We start from the raw sequence: 19,914 nt of genomic DNA on the forward strand, positions 1-19,914 counted from the left end.
ATCAGCATAATAATAATATTTCCATCGTTACCACTAAAATGTTCTAGAGGGAAAATTCCTAACCTCAAAAATTTACATTAAATACAAATTCTGTTTTACACACGACGAACTAATGAGTCATATCGCTTCAGGTGGTTCGTATATTAATTTTGTTCACCAGGTAAAATTGCTGATGTTTCCCACAGTGGCTTAATTATATAACAACAAAGGTGACCACCATATGAACTGTGTAATTGAGATGAGGGTGGGTGGTGGTGGTGGTGGTAGTGGTGGTGGTGTGAGGGGAGATGGGAGGTTGTAAAGCAGTATGGAGAGAGAGAGAGAGAGAGAGAGAGAGAGAGAGAGAGAGAGAGAGAGAGAGAGAGATCCGCCCTCCTAAGAGGCTAAGACCCACAACATGGAAATGAGAGTGGATACCAGAATTACCCCCACCACTATTCTCTCTACCACTAATACCACCATTACCTCCACTAGTCCTACTACTACCACCACCACCACCACTACCCCGACTATCTCCACTATCCCTACTACTACTACTACAACCACCACCACCCCTGCTACTACCACTTCCACCCCCACTACTAACACTTCCACCCCTACTACCACCATCTGTCCACAATCCCTATATACTACCACCACCGCTACCCCTGCTACTACCACCACTACCTCCCCTACTACCACCACTACCACCCCTACTATCACCATTACTCAGTTCATACGACCAACAAAGAAAAAGTGGAAATTCGATTACGACATTCTAATACTTTTTCCTACTTTTTACCATTTCCCTCTATTCTTACTTTTCTTTGTCTACTTTTACTTACTGACCTACTGATATTACTTTTTCTTACTTGTAATGCCTTAATCAGTTATATACTTATATACTTATATAGTGATCTACTTTTACTTATCATGACTTACTTTTTCTTAACTTATATTACTTATTTGTTACTTTTAATTACTTAACCTTACTTTTTCATCCCATATATTTTAAAACTATTATTTTTTTTCCTTTCGTTTTCTTCTTGTTTTTCTTCTTCAGTTTGAAATGCTAAAATAAATAAACAGTTGTGACGGTCGAATAATATACAGTACAGTATTCCTTAGGGCGTGTTTTTTCTACTGAGGAGGAAGAGGAAGAAGAAGCAGAAGAAGAGGAGGAGGAGGAGGAGGAGGTAGGAAAAGATGTAGTTAGAGAAAATGAAGAGAAAGGACCACGTAGGGAAGGAAGGAAGGAAGAGTAAAAGAGAGATTGGAGAAAGCAAAAGAGATACGAGGAGGAAGAGGAGGGGGAGGGGGGAAGAGGAGGGGGATTAGAAGACAAACATAGGAATAAGAAAACAGAATGACGAACAAGGAAGAGAGGAACAAATAATAACAGTGAGGGGTATGAAGGAAAGAAAAACACTTATTTATAAGGGCTATTATAGGTGGTAATCAGGTGTGATGTTCGACCTAAGAGCAAGAAAACAGCCCTAACAGCTTAATAGTGAGGCGTATCAACATGTCAGGGCTGCAAAACAACACCTCGGACGCGTGGGTACCTAGTTAGTAGTAATAGTAGTAGTAGTAGAACGAGAGCTTCTGCCCTAATCCCGATAACTGCTGCAGATATTGACTATGAGGCTACAGTCACTCAATGCCGCATAGATCTGCGGCTCAACTAATTCAACACAGATAGGATAGCTACTTATGTATTAGGATATTTAATATTAAGGTAATAAAATGGTGGCGAAGGTGTGGCTATTGGGGGAGGCTGGAGGCCACTATTATAAAAAAAAAAAGTAGTAGTACTAGTAGAGGTAATGACAACAGCGGCAGTAGTATTGGCAACAGTGACAGCAGCAACACGGTGTAAGTTGGTGGGATAGCAAGGGCAGCAGATGGTAGTGTTCTACAACTGACGCGTGTGTGTGTGTGTGTGTGTGTGTGTGTGTGTGTGTGAGTATGAGAGAGCGCGCGCGCCGTCCCCTCCCGCCCCACACACACACTCACACTCATACACACACGCCTGGCCCACCCGTAGCCTCACAGACAGTCACCTGGCCCGGCGCGTGCTGCTCCTTCTCTCCCCCATCCCGCACCTTACACGCCTGCGAGGGGAAAACATAGAAACTGTGATACAACTCCCCACCGCGTCTCATACACACACACAAGGGGTGGACTCGCACACGCATACACACCACCTCCTCCGTCGTGGTGTCTTTAGAGGTCGATGTAAAATGACACGTCGTGGAGACACCAACAACGACACCACCAAGACGACCTTCTACCCCTCAGCACTCCCCAGTGACTCGTCGTGAAGTGAGATACCAGTGCTGTAGTTAATAACTTTTTTAAAAGAAAGACGGACACTGAAAAATTAACAGAAATGAAGTAGAACGGTGCGACAGGTGTCAGCTGATCCGTCGGCCGGTCAAGGTGCGTCGGACCTCGGTATTTTTAGTGTGTGTGTTTGCGTGTGCGTGTGTGCATGTGTGTGTGCGTGTGTGTGTGTGGAGGAGCACCCCGGACTTAATGATCATGGTGAGTGCGACAGTGGTCATGGGGACATAAGGCGGTGGAGTCACTTACGCGTTAATTCCTGCGGCGCGATGATTGGATAGCATCAACAACAGTTCCTCCTTAACCTCTTCCTCCTCATCCTGCCCCTCATCCCCTTCCTCCTCCTCCACCTCATCCTACCCTCCGCCTCTTCCCTCACCTCCAATCCTACTCCCCCACCTTCTCCTGAACCCTCAACTGGAGGTCCTGCTTGAAAAGGAACACGTCCAAGTGCTTGGCCCTCAGCCCTGGGAGTCAAGAAAGTGTCTGTAGCGGAACACTGTTTGATGAAGGCTCAACAACTCCTGTTGGGGACGATGAACTTCCCAGCGTTGAGACAGAGCCAGAGCCAGTGTTCAGGGTGTTGAGAAAAGGCCCGATTGAGGAACCCTGACAGAAAAGGGTTACTTCCTAGTGTACGAAGAGTCCAAATGTGGATCACAGACAGAAGGGGGCTATATAACACTACTAGACAGGGGCTACTGCGTATAACACTACCAGAAAGGGACTTATGCCTAGTGTTATACCCAAGTGTTGTCCAGAGGTGACCCGCTCCACGCGCCCCGCTCCACGCACGCTGAACTAACCAGTTTGGCGTGCTGGTGGTGGTGTGGTTGTTGTCGTTGTTGCTGTTGAGCGGCTGTTATTACCATCATGCTCTCTGCCCTACTGCACCTGCTGCCGCTGCTGTTCCTGCCCCCCGCTGCCCCAGCATTCGTCTGTCTAGGTAAATACCACACTTCAGTTTCTATAATTACTAAAGTAAAAAATAAATAAAAATCCAGAAACCATAAAATTCTAAGGAATAATTATATAAATATTACCTGGGAAACAAAAACAAAATCACCCGAGAAACAAAATATCACCAATTAAAATCGTGTCAACAGGTAAATATCACATTATACTTTCCAACACTCCCCAAAAATTCTTAAAAAAAAAAAAAAAAAACACTAAACCTTCTAATCATAAACCACGCAACAAAAATTACCTCAAAAGTGAAATACAAGTATAACATGGTCAACATTAAGACGGATAAGTTCAGTAAGGTTAGGTTAGGTTACGCAAAGTTAAGTTAAATTGTTACGTCAAGTTAAGTTAGGTTAGGTTAGGTTACTCAAAGTTAAGTTAGGTTACCCAAAGTTAAGTTAGGTTATTTAAAGTTAAGTTTGGTTAGATTACATAAAATTAAGTTTGGTAAGGTTACGTAAAGTTAGGTCAGGTTAAGTTATGCGTTTTCACTTCAGGTTACGAAAAATAAATCAACTTAAGAATTTTTTCAGAATATGTGGCCCCTCGCTTCTAAGTCCGCACTGAGAGAAAAATTAAAAGAAAGAGATGACCGACATACAGTTCGTAACAACAGACACACTGGTTTCCTTTAGCGTCAGAGAAATACACAAAAACTTCCTCGTAAGTAAGATCAGGAAAGACATAATCTGGACTAACTAGACGTAGCTAACAATCATGATACCAATAATTAAGAAGCAATTGCATATAGTAATACATCTCATTAAAAGGTGAATCACTAAAATAACAGTCAATTTTAATGCTATTTTGGGGGAAGGAATATTTTTTTTTAAGTTTTATTTTCCTTCTAGGCCAAAATTCAAAATACGAGTGATGGTATTTTCAGGAAGTATCGGGTGATGGCGTGAAGAACCTCCCCATCTCCCTAACATGTATAGTAATGTGTACACTTGGGCAGGTCTGGTGGTGTTTACCGAATCACATACCTGCGGTTCAGCTGCGGAATGTGTGACGACGTACGATAGTTAGTTACGCACAAAGAGCCAGCCAGAACGAGAGACAGATACAAGGCGGCATCCGGGGTTAGAAAAAAAGGGATTCGAGTGGCTTAAAGAACCAGTAGGTGTCCAGCTGTCAGTAGAGTTTATCCTACTATAGGTCGTCTTGCTATAGGTCGTCTTGCTAGAGGTCATCCTACTATGGGTCGTCTTGCTATAGGTCGTCTTGCTAGAGGTCATCCTACTATGGGTCGTCTTCCTATAGGTCGTCTTGCTAGAGGTCATCCTACTATGGGTAGTCTTGCTAGAGGTCGTCTTGCTATGGGTCGTCTTGCTAGAGGTCATCCTACTATGGGTAGTCTTGCTAGAGGTCGTCTTGCTATGGGTCGTCTTGCTATGGGTCGTCCTGCTAGGGCAATTTGGTGGCTTGTTGTCTGACTCTACAGTTCTCTGAGGTTAGGATAGTAGAGGGAGAATGTTGTATAATATCTCCCTTGGCTATACTGTCGCCATATTATATACACCCCTTGGCTATACTGTTACCATATTATACACCCATTTGGCTATACTGTCACCATATTATACATCCCCTTGGCTATACTGTTGCTATATTATACACCCCTTGGCTATACTGTCACCATATTATACATCCCCTTGGCTATACTGTTGCTATATTATACACCCCTTGGCTATACTGTTACCATATTATACACCCATTTGGCTATACTGTCACCATATTATACATCCCCTTGGCTATACTGTTGCTATATTATACACCCCTTGGCTATACTGTTACCATATTATACATTCCCTTGGCTATACTGTTGCTATATTATACACCCCTTGGCTATACTGTCACCATATTATACATCCCCTTGGCTATACTGTCACCATATTATACACCCCTTGGCTATACTGTACTGACCACACACACTACCTACATTATAAGATTAGGTTCCTTATACCAATGTTTATACACTCAAATATATTATCCCATAATGAGGGTTCAATAACCATCAGTTTGGCAAATAGTACCTCCCCTCGCCCCCCCCTCCCCCCACCCCCCTTCCCCTCTACACAGTTTCAGAGTATTCCGCTGAGTCTGTGAGAAAAAAACTTGTTTACGTAAGGAAGAAAAGGACGGGGCAATGGAGTATAGATGAATGGAAGAAAGAATAGTGAGTAAGAAAGGATAGATAGAAAGAAGAAAGAAAGAAAGAAAGAAAGAAAGAAAGAAAGAGAAAGAAAGAAAGAGATGAACAGACGGACATATGGACGAACAGAAAACAGGGGGACAGGCACACAAAAGGACGGGCGGACAGACACACACACACACAACAAAGGGTGACACAAGGCCTGGGAGGGTTTGATCTCTCTCTAACGCCCCGAGTCGCATCGTCAACCGCAGGAGTAAACAGTGAGGAGTTCTAAGACGCTCTGAGGACGACCTTCAAGGTGTGATCGAGTGGGCGGCCGTGACGATGGAGAGGGCGGGGTCGACCTTCACAAACTCTCTCTCTCTCTCTCTCTCTCTCTCTCTCAAGAAATATATTAGAGAGAATAGAATGAAGGATTTTCTTAACTTTACTTAAAGGTTTTCAAAAATCGATTTCAAGCTCGAAATAATTTAGAAATTATATTTTAATGCCTAAAATATTCATGAGTTTACGCGGATTGATTTCAAGTAATTAAACAGGTAAAGTTATCCCTTTAAATCCCTAAAATATTCTAAAGTTTAGGTCAATCGATTTTAAGTAAGAAATCTAATAAGGATTTACGTTAGTATGTCTATATTTTTCTTAAGTCTAGGCAAATCCATTATACTTTAGCACTTGAAATATAAACATCCCTTACGTTGACACACACACACACACACACACACACACACACACACACACACACATACGCGCGCACGCACAAAACACGTGCACGCACACTCACACTTCAATGGCAGTAAACACGATCGCTTGCCAGACCGACCCAAGTTCATGGGCAGCTCTCTCTCTCTCTCTCTCTCTCTCTCTCTCTCTCTCTCTCTCTCTCTCTCTCTCTCTCTCTTAACCTTAATTCAGTAAAATCTTTTCTCTTGAAATATATTTACAAAGTATCATATTTTCTAAGGAAATAATAGAATCCTTTGAATATATTTTCCCAGAGAAATTTTTACAGTACTGTAATCAAAATTATACAATTTCTAAAGTATGAATTTCAAAAGATTTTTGAAAAACATATTATAAATCTCTGGGAGTATATCCACTTGTCCATGCCAGATTGTGAACTAAAAACACGAATAATAAATGTTTTGATATATTCTTAAATAAAAAAAAAATAATAAAATCTTAAGATTCAAACATGTCAGAAAAGTTTTATATTTCTCTGGGTACACTTCTTCCACCCACACACACACACACACACACACACACACACACACACACTGGAAGACCTCTTATGTGTCACCAGTGCCCAAGTCAACCAGCCCACAATCCTTAAATCAGCTACGACCTATTGCAATCACCCCAATACCCAGCCTAATCTGTGAAAGTTTTGTGTTCGACTGGGCTTATGCTGATATTGCAGGAGTCGTAGACCCTCCAACAATTTGGCAACGCGAAAACTTCCTCCACCACTCACTGTCTTGTCCAGCTTTCTCGATTACATATACCGCCATCTCGAAAACTGAAAATCGTCTCTTAACTGTCGCCCAGCAGTGATTTCACTAAAGCGTTCGACCTAGTCGACCACAATATAATCATCAACAAAACTATTGACCTCGGGCTTCGGAGAAGTCTTATACCATGGCTTACAGACTTCCTCAGTGACCGACGCCAAGCTGTACGCTTCCGAGGGGCTGTCTCCACCTTTCAGTCACTCACCTGTGGCGTCCCCAAAGGCACCAAGATGGGACCACTCTGCTTCCTTATGCTCATCAATGATGCCCTAAGAGAAACCCCCGCTCGCTGGAAATATGTCGACAACTCCACCATTGGGATCAGCGTCAACAATTCTACTGCTCCAACTATACCGCCCTTCAGGATTTATTGAACAGTCTCCAAAACTGGGCCACCAACAACCATGTCACCATCAACCATACCAAGACCATGGTTATGCACATCAACCTCTCCTCCGACATTGTCCCACCTCCTTCCATTACTCTAGGTCCGAACACACTCCAGGTTGTAGATTCCACGAAGCTCCTCGGCGTCACCATAGACAGCAAACTAAATTGGAAACCACACGTCAGTGAAGTTGTCAAATCCTCCAGTTTCCGTCTCCACCTCCTCCGCCGACTCAAGTCCCTCGGAGTTCCTGCACACGAGCTCCTCAGTGTTTACACAACATTCATACTTCCCAAGCTCACCTATGCCTCCCCCACCTGGTCTTCCTCCCTAAATGCCACACAACGTAAACGCCTAGAAAAAGTGCAAAAGAGGGCATGCAAGATTATTCTCTCCCCTTCCTACTCCACATATCAAGAAGCGCTCAACACACTGACCCTTTCGACTCTCACTGACCATCACCACGACCTCATCTGCAAATTTGGTAAGAAGCTTCTACACCATCCCCGACACCGGCTCCTACTACCACCTGAGATCCCTTGTCCGAGAATTGCTGTTCGACACCACAACCGCATCCAGCCCATACGTGCACGAACTGATCGCTATAAGAACAGCCCAGTCCCAACCATTGTAAAGATTATCAATAACTTGTAATAAATCAGTGTATTCACTCCCAGTAAACACTGCTCCTGACACTGTCACTATGTTGAAATGAACTGTAGTTTGAGCTTTTCCCCATCTAGTTATTATATGTCTTATTTGTGTCACTTATGTTACTTGTATATTATTTGTAATTCGTAACCCATTCCCCAAATATGTAACTGTATATTTTCAGCCTTCTGGCTGCCAAGCTCTTTCAATAAACCGTTAATTATTATTATTATTATTATTATTACACACACACACACACGCTATGAGTGGATTCAACAGATTCTTCACAACCTTCCCTCAAACGCACGTGTCTAAAAACTGATTACCGGATTTTTTTTAAAGTCATTAAAAAAGTTCTTGTGAATCGAACATGTTTTTATATATATATGCTTTTTTTTTTAAACACCAAAACTCCTAAAAATTAATTAAATCTCCTGATGTTCTTTCACTTCAGCCAACTCTTCTTAACAAAATTAACCCAAGAGAAACATAACTCCGAGTGCCGTATCTTTTAATTCTTTCACAATAGTCAACACTCTTAAGATGATATCACTCACAAGACAATGCCCGGGAATTATTCAAGGCGGCGCAGTAACTCCTATATAAAGCTAAAATTCTATCTTAAACTCGCCAAGTATCGCGCCACATTTTTGCATACAATGTTTTTAACCCCCCCCCCCTCGCTGGAACGCAGGAAGGTAATTTTTATGGTTAATGGTAAGGAATTTTACGCAACACACACCGTCTCTCTGTCGCAACACTCACCGTCACCCTGTCGCAACACATACCGTCTCTGTCGCAACACATACCGTCTTTCTGTCGCAACACATACCGTCTCTCTGTCGCAACACTCACCGTCTCTCGCAACACTCACCGTCTCTGTCGCAACACTCACCGTCTCTCTGTCGCAACACTCACCGTCTCCCTGTCGCAACACATACCGTCTCTCTTTCGCAACACTCACCGTCACCCTGTCACAACACATACCGTCTCTCTTTCGCAACACTCACCGTCTCTCTGTCACAACACATACCGTCTCTGTCGCAACACATACCGTCTCTGTCGCAACACATACCGTCTCTCTGTTGCAACACTCACCGTCTCTGTCGCAACACACCGTCTCTCTGTTGCAACACATACCGTTTCTGTCGCAACACACCGTCTCTCTGCCGCAACACATACCGTCTCTGTCGCAACACATACCGTCTCTGTCATAAGAACATAAGAACATAAGAAAGTGGGATACTGCAGGAGGCCGACTGGCCCATACAGGGCAGATCCCTTTCACACCCATCCCAGCACTTCCATGTGCCTATCCAACTTCGTCTTGAAGCTCCCTAGCGTCCCCGATCCTACTATAGCACTCGGTAGCCTATTCCACATATCCACAACTCTATTACCAAACCAGTGCTTGCCTATATCCTTTCTGAATCGGAATTTATCTAATTTAAAGCCATTTGTTCTAGTTATTTCGTTATTACTGAGCTTCAGAACATCTTCCATTTTACCCTTGTTAATCCCACTTACCCACTTGTACACCTCTATCATATCTCCCCTAACTCTACGCCTCTCTAATGAATGTAAGCCTCTGTCGCAACACATATCGTCTCTCTGTCGCAACACATACCGCCTCTGTCGCAACATAAACCGTCTCTCTGTCGCAATACATACCGTATCTCTGTCGCAACACATACCGCCTCTGTCGCAACACATATCGTCTCTGTCGCAACATAAACCGTCTCTCTGTCGCAATACATACCGTATCTCTGTCGCAACACATATCGTCTCTGTCGCAACACACACCGTTTCTCTGTCGCAACACACACCGTTTCTCTGTCGCAACACACCGTCTCACTGTCGCAACTCACACCGTCTCTCTGTCGTAACACACACGTCTCTCTGTCGCAACACACCCGTCTCTCGGTTGCAACACACACCGTCTCTCTGTCGCAGCACACACCATCTCTGTCGGACCACAGTCTCTCTGTCGTAACACACAGTCTCTCTGTCACAGCACATACCGTCTCTCGGTTGCAACACACACCGTCTCTCTGTCGCAGCACACACCCGTCTCTCTGTCGCAGCACACACCATCTCTGTCGGACCACAGTCTCTCTGTCGTAACACACAGTCTCTCTGTCACAGCACATACCGTCTCTCGGTTGCAACACACACCGTCTCTCTGTCGCAGCACACACCATCTCTGTCGGACCACAGTCTCTCTGTCGTAACACAGTCTCTCTGTCACAGCACATACCGTCACTCTGTCGCAACACACATCGTCTCTCTGACTCACATGATCATAGCTGAAGGTAAAGTTAATTAATCAGTATTAACATCATATTAACACACGGCCGGCAGTAACTTTTGTACCCTCATGTTACCGAACCTTAATATATATCTTAGAGTCGTAGAGCGTGAGGCGGGTGAATGAGAACCATGATCAGTTGACGACAAACTCTTTAATAACTGTAGAAAGAGTTTCGTTGGTGTCCTGCTGAACCAAGGTGGGTGCCAACCAGAGTGTCAACCCCGAGTGTGTCATAATATTCAAGGGTAAAGAACACCATGTTGGTGTCAGTAGTGGAATATATAGCACAATTGATCACAATGAGTTTCAGTTGGGGTTACATCCGTGTTGCCAGTCTCCTCAACTACCATCTGGCTCTATAATTTAGTGTCACAGGTTAACAGAGTTTTATATCTTATATTTTTTGTCGAGATAATTATGTAATTACTTAACTTATTGTGCGCTTAATGACCTTAGGTGTTGTTGTAACGCGGTCATAACATTATATCGTTAACGCTACTTAGTCTTACTCTTTGTCAAGTGTCAACCTTGGTGTCAGTGGTCCTGAAGCCTGACGAGGTGGGCCGATTTGGTCTGTGTTGTGGTACACGGAATAACATACCGACCGGCGGCCGCTGGTGACAACAACAGCACTGTCGCGCCCAGGGATGTCAACTTTTCACATCCGCATCCGCAGATGTCAGGGGTCTGACATCCGATCCATCACGTGTGTGTGTGTGTGTGTGTGTGTGTGTGTGTGTGTGTGTGTGTGTGTGTGTGTCATATAAAACCTTATAAACAAGGAACATCAGATTTTTATGCTACAGAACTGATGTGTTTCTTACCCTGGAATATAATCTGAGGTGCGTGAGGATAACTGATTTATAATAATAATACTGGTAATGAATAATAATAATAATAATAATAATAATAATAATAATAATAATAATAATAATAATAATAATAATTGATGGTGTATTGACATAATACAGCAGTCATTAACATTAAAACACACACAATTATTAGTGGTACATACATAACATAATGAATGGCGGGCGGGAGATAGTCGGTTACAAAGAGCTTACAGGGGGAGAATAAGGGAGGAGTTAACGCACAAGTTATCTACGAATTATTGACAATTTTTACAATGGATATAACGGAGCTGTTGTTGGTGAGGTGTAACAGTGTTATCCTAAAGTAACAGATGAAGTCACGGTAACGATTCTTGAGAGTTGAGAGGACCGAGGGCCTCTTGATGTGTGGGAGTAAGAGGGGGAGAGAACAACCTTGTACCACGTCATCATCTGCAGTATCGGTGAAGGCTGGGGTAAGCGTGTAGGTGAGCTTAGGGAGGAGGATGAACGCTGTGTTAATATTCATGAGTTAAGACGCAGAACGGACTTGAAACAAAGGGGGAAGTTGAGGCGATAGCTGCAAGATTTGACAAGATGTTCTCACGTGTAATGTCCAGCTCAGTTTGTGACGTGTGGAGCGTGTTGGCACATGGGTGAATATATGGATTGGTAGATGGATGGATATATGGGATGGTAGATGGATGGATATATGGAATGGTAGATAGATGGATAAATGGATTAATAGATAGATGGATAGGTAGATAAGCCGGGACATACAGAGTACAGGAAAGGTAGACTACAGATCACAAACCGTATGAAAAAATAAATAATAATACAAGATTATCTTCTAAAATTTACTAAGTCATTAGTGATCGAAGCGCCGACTGATCGAAAGTGGCTAAACATAATATTGTCTACATTTGCGGCACTCTGATTGGTTGACCGTGATCTTTGCTTTGTATAGAGGATTATGATAGGCTCGACCCGATACCTGCTATGTCTGCGGCGGTCTGATTGGTCAAACACCACTTGTGCGTGCTATGTAAATTGGTTGTTGATTGGTCGAATAAACTCTGATGTAACAGCGAAACCAATTTGGCCAAGCTTAAAAAATTCTTTATAACCAAAGGCATGATTGGCTATATGTTGAAATCAAGAATCTGATTGGCTAAGCTTATAAAAATCATTTATACGCTTGGATGAGATTGGTCGTAGCTGTTACACGTGACCAAAGCTCTGACTGGATTAATCTCGTTAAATAAATCGTATGAGTGAAAAATTTTAAATGACAGGTGTTTGTAAAGGGGGGGGGAGAGAGAGAGAGAGAGAGAGAGAGAGAGAGAGAGAGAGAGAGAGAGAGAGAGAGAGAGAGAGAGAGAGAGAGAGAGAGAGAGATAATTGATAAAAAGTGAAAAAATTAGAGAAAAAATGAGTGAGAAAAATGTGAGAGATAAAGGAGAAGAAAGAGAGAGAGAGAGAGAGAGAGAGAGAGAGAGAGAGAGAGAGAGAGAGAGAGGTAACCCATACTAGAGTGGACCTGTATTTGATTAGTACAGGTAGTGTGTCTATCCCCCTCGTGATGATCAAACACTTGACCAAACTCACTCTCCTCTCTCTCTCTTACACACACACACACACAAAGACATTTTCTCTCATTTGTCTCACTTGGTTCTCTTTCTCTCTATCTTTTCTTCTACAAGTCCTACTCGTCTCTCTCTCTCTCTCTCAAACATGCGGATCTCAACGTCTCAATTATTCGTACGTCAATTATTTTCCCCCTTTCATTCAGACTAAAACAACGCTAGAGTTATGGTAGAGTCTCAGCGTAAATTTGATGCCATATTGTTCACCATCACTCGTATTAATGGGAGGGGAGGGGAGGGAGGGAAGGGGAGGTGAGGGTGGGGGATGGGAGGGGAGGAGGGGGATGGGGGGAGGTGAGGGTGGGGGGATGGGAGGGGAAGGGAGGAGGGGGTGTATAGTCCACTTGGCTTTAGAGAAAATCTGTCATATGCATTGTAAGAAAAAATCCGCCAGACACACAAAGAGAAAATCTGTCGTCCATATAGGAGGAAATCTGTCATGCTACAAACAAAATATTCCTTACTCGCACACATTCAGATTTTGACGATTAAGGCAACACTAATTTTTATCCATTTAATCTACGCCTGAAACAAACTCCACGTCCATCGATTATTATTTATTATTATTATTATTTAAACACTTATCAATTATTAAACTGAATCACTAATTCTAAATAGTTAACTTTTCGTGTCCAAAATACCTTTATTCGATTTTCTTTTTTTTTATCTAACGGGATTATCGCCAAATCACCTCATGACGTCGGGATATGAAAGAGTTGTTGTTGTTGTTGTTTGTATTTATTTTATTTATTTTTTTGCCATAGAGAAGGATGAAAACGATTTATTCTGACACACTGAACTGATGCTGTGAATTACTGGTTCAAGTGATTTCATTTATCTCTCTCTCTCTCTCTCTCCGTTTTCCTTGCCATTTCCTCATCCCCTCTCTTTCTTCTCCATCGTGGTTCCTGATCCTTCCCCTTCCCCTTCCCCTTCTCTTTCTCTCTCACCTCACAACCCCTCTCCTCTTTCCCGCCTCTCCCCCTCCCCATTCTCATCCCCCCCCTCTCTCACCTTATATTCCATCCCCCTTTCCCCTCTCCCCCCTTCTCTTCCTGCCCTCTCCTACCATCCCTCTCACTACCCGTCTCATCTTCCATCCTCCCTCTCTACCTCCCCTCGCCCACCCCTCCGCCATAATCGGCTCCTCACACTCCCATCAATACGGCCAATAAAGATATAAATCTCTCCCCCTGGCCCATTGCCTCCATTACCTCCCAAAATCACAAGTTAAAAAATTTTCCCCTAACTTCCTACGTGTGAATCGAGAGGCTTTGATCAGTTAATAGATTCTCAAAGTTTAGTGTGAAACTTTCCCCTTTAAGTGTCAATGAGAGGAGGTAAGGAGACATTCTCAAATACTGACGGGGTTAAATGTTGAGCCTTAAACTGGCAACAGGATACGGGATCTAAATAGCTCACTTAAGTTCCACCATGAAAATAGATCGTGAGGAAGCAGCTAGGTTGGATGATGCGTTACTTTTACCTCCTAAATCAAGACGCGGGAACGCATTTAACCGGCTCATAGAAGCTGCGACCCATTGCCGGAAAACATTTCAGACCCTCACTTAGGAAGATATCTTAAGGGGGATCATTTGTAGCTTTATTTCTATGTGACAACTTGAGTGAGTCAGCTGTTCACGTTCTTGTATCCAAGGCATAATGAAAACTGTTAAGGTTAAGAATCTGTCTTCGTGGAGAAGACCAATTTAGTCCTAACACGTTTTGGTATAGTAGAAAGAGAACACCTCCAAACACACACACACACACACACTTTACGTGTGTTTGTGTATGCCCCCAGCCCAGCTGGTGAATCGAATTGGTGGATGTGAGGGTAAATATTTAAGTCTCACCACGCTGTAGAGGGTCAGTGGCTAGTGCCTGCACACGTGGGTGTCCTTCATATATATATATATATATATATATATATATATATATATATATATATATATATATATATATATATATATATATATATATATATATATATATATATATATATATATATATATACAGGCCCGTCCTTTAGGGGGCGAACAGGGGCGACCGCCTGGGGCCCAGCACTAGACCCAGTTACCTCGGACACATTACCTGTTGACTGGTTAATCTGACTTGACGGCTTACGCCACCATCGCAACCGTGACCTTACCACTCATAGCGACAGTCCCATGGGGGTTAGTGGGGGTGGGTTCCGCTGACCGCATAATCTGACACTAGTGTGGGGCCCCGCACCCTCCTAGGGACGGCCCTGTGTATATATATATATATATATATATATATATATATATATATATATATATATATATATATATATATATATATATATATATATATATAAATGAGTGTGTGTGTGTGTGTCACGGTGCTCCGTTAAAAGTTCCTGGTGTGTCGTTACAAATGTTCCCTAGTTTAGCATCTCACCAGGGACTTCATCTCTTAAATTTATTTCATCCATCCCAGTCTCTGCTTCCCCTTGGTCCTGATACACTCAGTAATACATATTGATATTTCTACCAATATCCCTCATGTCCAATATATCTTAGATTCCGTTTTACATAAATTTCAATATTTTCTTTAATGTTTTTGCCAATCATAGAACTCCCGTTTATATGTCTTCACACTGTCCGCCAGCCACCACAGGACGGAGTGTGGTTGGTCCAGCCACACTCCCTCCAACAGGAACACCCGAAGTCGTTTAGTGTGTCTGTCCGGGTGACTGAAGAGCAAGAGATGAAAGCAAGTGAGAATGGTGGCCCCTGACCTAACCTCACCACAAGACCACTTAATAGTTGGGAACGAGACATGGGAGGTAGAGGTGGCTGACCCTCGCTCTAATGACGGGCCAGCCCCTCACCATACAGGTAGATACAGAGAAATAGATGGATGTGTGTGTGTGTGTGTGTTTTAGGCAAGACGTACAACTTTAAGACAGTAATATATAACGAGATCAACCTGTAATAACAAGGATCCAAGTCCTTAACCTACCCTACCCTAACCTAACCTAACTTAATTTGAAACATGAAACATGATGACCATAAATAGGCGAGGATAGTCCAGGACGAGCAGAATAGTCAGAGATCGAAAAGGTACAAAAAAAAAAAAAAAATAATCATATAAATAAACATATTATTTTAATTTGCTTAATTTGAAATTTTATTTTAATTTATTAGTAAAACTATTTTTGTCATAAATTCCCATATGAATATTTGGCAATAGACGAGAATCCTTTTAATTAATCAGCTGATGACAAACACAAAAGGAACACATAAAAATATTCATGACATGTATCTTTTATATTATATTTCCAGGGTCAAAGGTATTGGATATATGTGTTGTATGTGGAGAGGAATATTTGGGCTCTATTTAATCTCTCTCATCTCTTCTCTTCTCTCAATCCTCCTTCTTCTTTTGTTTCTCGTTGTCCTCCTTCTCCCCATCACTCATTGATACTCCTTCCTCCTCCTATCCTCCCATCACTTCCTCCTCCTCACCTTCTTTTTCTATCCTCCTCCTCCTCCTCCTCTGACAATAGCCACTTCACTTCCTCCCCTCACCTCACCTCCTTTCCCCTTCACCTCCCCTTCCTTTCCTTCCCTTACCTAACCTTACATCACCTCCCCATCACTCACCTCACTGGCCCTCCCTTACCCCCACCCCCTTCCGTTTTCTTCACCCTCTCTTCCTTTCATCTCACCTCCCCTCTTTTCCTTTTTCCTCACTTCACTTCCCCTCCCCTTCTATTTCTTCCCTCCTCCTCCCTAACCTCTTCCTTTCTTTCCTCACCTCTCCCATCTCCTTTCTTATTTCCCTTCCCAATTCCTCTCCTCCTATTTTTCTCCCCTCTCATCCCCCTCCTCAATTTCCCTCCCATCCCTTATCCATTTCTCCCCTCCCCTCCCCTGCCTTCCTCTTCCTGTCGTAAGAATTAATGAGTCAATTAAGATAAACCTGATGGATCAGAGGCGGTGTTAGATATGCTCTGTCCATCTTTCTGTCTGTCTGGGTCACTATGTCTGTCTACCTGTTTCTATCTGTCTAAGTCTGCCTATCTGTCTACCTGTATTTATTTGCATGTCTGTCTATCTGTCTTTATCTGCATGTCTCTCTATCTGTCTTTATCTGTATGTCTGTCTATCTATCTGTCTCACTTATCCAATTTATTCACAAAATTATCTAATCCTTCCCCCATCCCCTTTCTCACTTCTTCCCCCCAGTACTTACTTTCTTTCTTCCGGATTTTTTATATATTTTTTCTTTTTTTGTATTTCCTGGTTTCTTATTTCGGTTCCTTCTTTGTTTCGTTAGCTATAAATTATATTCATTACTGATGGTGGGCGGGTCATGTAAGTAAGTTCAAGCCTGCACCTATGTATGTATGTATGTATGTAATGTATGTATGTATGTTTAAACTTGGCACTTACATATCTGCGTGAGTTGGCACCCCCTCTCGTTGAGTGCGGTTATATAATTTGTTATCCTAACACTACACACACACACAGACACACCTCCCTCATAACACAAACACCTACCCCACAACACAAACACCTCCCCCACAATACACAAACACCTCCCCCTACAACACAAACACCTCCTCCACAACACAAACACCTCCCTCACAACACAAACACCTCCCCACAACACAAACACCTCCCCCACAACACAAACACCTCCCCTCACAAACACACCTCCCCACTACACAAACACCTCCCACAATACACAAACACCTCCCCACAATACACAAACACCCGAATCATCATTCTTAACTCTAAAAGCCTCTGGAATCACCAGAGAGAACTGCCTTAACGATCTGCTGAATTACAGTATTAATAAGAGTGATGTTTATCGACACAAGACCTACCTACACACACAAGCCGTTTTCTGTGTTTTATTTGACTGTATCTCGTTTTCTATATATTGTTTTAAATGAAAATAGATGCAAATAAAGACACACACACACACACACACACACACACACATATTCACGCGCGCAAATATTGAATTAAAGGTGGAGAAAGAGCGCTAAAAAGTGAATGAGAAGTCAGTGAAGGCCTCAGAGAGAGACCATCTCCACCTATCCTCTCGTCTTCATTGTTGATCCTTAGGGGCCAGTTAAGTGTCTTTGACAGTCAACGAGAGGTAAATGTCTTTAATAAAGATTACTCCATTGGCTGTTACTCCTAAGTGTGTGTGTGTGTGTGTGTGTGTGTGTGTGTGTGTGTGTGTGTGTGTGTGTGTGTGTGTGTGTGTGTGTGTGATGATGATATTATTGATATTAATCTGTATTGATGTGTCACTAAGATTTACGAGTTAAAACCTCCAACTTAATTTCTTCTGGCATTACTAAAACGCTGAAAGATGGCATAAGAGACACTGAAAACAAGACCAGAAGAGTTGTAAAACTCGGAAAACGGAGAGCATATTTAGCACAGAGAGCAGAGAGAGGGCATATTTAACAAAACGAGATAAGAGCATATTTAACACAGAGAAAGCGAGAGAGAGCATATTTAACACAAAACGAGATAGAGCATATTTAACACAGAAAACGAGAGAGGCATATTTAACACAAAACGAGATAGAGCATATTTAACTAGAAAACAGAGAAGGCATATTTAACACAGAAAACGAGATAGAGAGCATATTTAACACAGAAAACGAGAGAGAGAGCATATTTAACACAGAAAACGAGAGAGAGAGAGAGCATATTTAACACAGAAAACGAGATAGAGAGCATATTTAACACAGAAAACGAGAGAGAGAGCATATTTAACACAGAAAACGAGATAGAGCAAATTCAACATAGAAAACGGGACGAGGTATGCATTAAAAAAAATTAAATGGTCGACTAGCATACCACAGAGGATGGGAAGCGGACCGTGAGTCATGATACTGATGACGAAGATGAACTATTGTTAGGTGAGTACAGGGTGGAGATGCTCGATCAATACCCCTTTACCTTTCTCAGCCTCCTGGCAGTAAAGGTCGTGATAATGGTAAGGGGAATGGTGATAATGGTACCAAGGATGATGATAATGATAGTAAGGATGATGATAATGGTAGTAAGGATAATGATGATAAAAATAATAATAATACAGAAATAATAATAATAATAATTTTCATTATTATTATTCTTAACATAGGTATAGTCTGTGCTGTTACATTCCTGGTGACAAACTGTGCGTCATCATCTCCTCTTGTCTTTGATTACTGTAAATTCGACACCTGACCTGGGAAATAACACTCATAAACTCTCTCTCTCTCTCTCTCTCTCTCTCTCTCTCTCTCTCTCTCTCTCTCTCTCTCTCTCTCTCTCTCTCTCTCTCTCTCACTGGCGCCAAATTCCTAAAAATATTCATAATTTTATCTTCCCTGCGAACTAGAGAAGCGAGAAAACAAACAATTAAAATCTCTTTGTAATTCCATCATCATTTTGACATTAAACGTATTTTCGAGCCCCCACGGAGCCAATTAAGACGCGTTCTCACATCTCCAGAATTGAAATACGAGTCTAAGAACCCTGGAGAAAGAGAACCAAGAAGCGAAAAAAGAACTCTTCTCTCAAACACTAAATGTCGCTTTAAGGGAAATTCCAACACCTGCGTGGAAATACGATAGCATCTTCACTTTTTCACATTCAAATTATGCTAATGGGATTTCTTACCGTGAAAGAAAACGCTCAATTGGTGGCTGATGGGAGGCCAAACTTAGGAAGAAATTTGCCTTCATGGTAAACTGTCGCAAAATTGGAACGCCAGTTTGTACAGTATGTATTTTTATAAATACGTAATACAAGAGGAAATGTATGTATACAAGTGATTTGATAAGAACGATAAAACACACACACACACGCACGCGCGTGCAGAATCCTTACAACAAGACCTACAGGACAATTACTGACTCTGTAGTGCGTCTTTTCGGAAATGGATAGTTTAGCATCTCTGGACCAAAGTATTAAGTGAGGATGACGTAGACATTAATTAAATGGACAAATTACATCATCATCATGGAAGCTCAACACCACTTCTTCCCGGAGAAGTCCGTCGACCTGCCCTGGATCACACCTAGGATCCAAAGACTTACACAGCAGAGATTTAGGACCAATCACCTCAATAACAAACTCATCTGCGAAATACT

At 42.4% G+C, this 19,914-nt stretch overlaps 1 protein-coding gene across 1 annotated transcript in view; it reads left to right on the forward strand.

Moving 5' to 3' along the window:
• The first annotated feature begins 2,027 nt into the window (after positions 1–2,027).
• Positions 2,028–19,914, forward strand: part of LOC121874562 (PDF receptor-like) — a 178,288-nt gene continuing 160,401 nt past the window's right edge. The window contains exon 1 of the mRNA XM_042378755.1: positions 2,028–3,271. The gene's annotated coding sequence lies outside the window, so the exon portion shown is untranslated. The remainder of the gene's footprint in view (positions 3,272–19,914) is intronic.

This window comes from Homarus americanus, unplaced genomic scaffold (genome assembly GCF_018991925.1).
Source record: "Homarus americanus isolate GMGI-L3 unplaced genomic scaffold, GMGI_Hamer_2.0 scaffold34360, whole genome shotgun sequence".
Lineage (NCBI taxonomy): Eukaryota > Metazoa > Arthropoda > Malacostraca > Decapoda > Nephropidae > Homarus > Homarus americanus.